This window comes from Cyprinodon variegatus, unplaced genomic scaffold (genome assembly GCF_000732505.1).
Source record: "Cyprinodon variegatus isolate N-32 unplaced genomic scaffold, C_variegatus-1.0 Scaffold282, whole genome shotgun sequence".
Taxonomy (NCBI): domain Eukaryota; kingdom Metazoa; phylum Chordata; class Actinopteri; order Cyprinodontiformes; family Cyprinodontidae; genus Cyprinodon; species Cyprinodon variegatus.
Window position 1 is genome coordinate 635,250 of NW_015150735.1, and position 1,274 is coordinate 636,523.

The following is a 1,274-nucleotide window of genomic DNA, read 5'->3' on the forward strand; positions in this document are numbered from 1 at the left end:
CTGGACAGGTCGGCAGTCCTTCGCAGGGCAGTGAGGCTACCAACAGGAATAATTACATAAATGATTCTTAATTCCATTATCATATATAATTGAGGCACGTCTGTCATTGATTTAAAGCTGTCAGTGGATCTACTCATTGTCTTTCCATGTTGGATGGTATAAATCACAGGGTACAGAGAAATAATGATAAAGTATATTTTCCTCACTTATTGTCTCCTCTCCACTGATGTAAACTGGACTTTCCTAAATGCTCATAGCCTCTGTCACTGGAATGTTCTCACATTGACAGGGAAACAAGACAACCAAATTCAATAAACATTTAATGAACTAGAGTTTTCCAAGACTAGGACCCAGAGTGAGAAAAAAAAGCTCCCATGCTTTTGGTAACTAATGACAGGATCAATCCTCTAAGCTGCAAAACCTTCTATAGCTGAATAAATGTAAAGATCAAGCAGAAATCTGCTAATGCTTGTGTCCAATTAAATTCAATTTACTTTATTTATATAGCTCCAATTCACAACACGTCATCTCAAGGCACTTTACACTTCAACCAGATAATACAGTCAATTTAATTAAAAGTTTTCTATCTAAGGAAAACCAGTTGATTGCATTGATTCATTACCTCAAAGGCAATTCCTCACACTAGGCATGCTTGTAGCGACAGTGGGAAGGAAAAACTCCCTATTAACAGAAACAAACCTCTAGCAGAACCAGGCTCAGCGTGAGCGGCCATCTGCTGAGGACGACTGGGGTTTAAGGAGACAGAAGCAGAGATACAAAAGGCAACTGTAAACCAGCTCCACAGGCGGCCCTGTCCAGGAAACCCACAGCCAGGCAGACGAGTTCTGACCCAGCTCCCATGTCAGAGGATGAAGAGAGTTAGTCACAGTCAGAGAAGCAGGACTGCATTCAAAAAGAGGCCAAGCTCCGAATTCTAGAAAGAAAGATATTGATGGCAGCAGCACAGCTGATACTTCTCTCCAGGATGCAATCACAGCCAAACAGGAACAGACCAGAAGCTACTATGAGAAAAAGCAGAGAGAGCAGAACGTTAGAGATTGAACTAACAGATTCTGCAGAGTAGGAGAATAGAGATAGAATGAAGCAGAATGATGAAAAAGGGGTCCCTATGTCCTCCAGCAGTCTAAGCCTATAGCAGCATAACTATAGGGATAGCTCAGGATAACCTGAGCCACTCTGACTATAAATTTTATAAAAAAACGAAAGTTTTAAGCCTAACCTTGTTATTGTTATAATGTTATTATAATAAAATA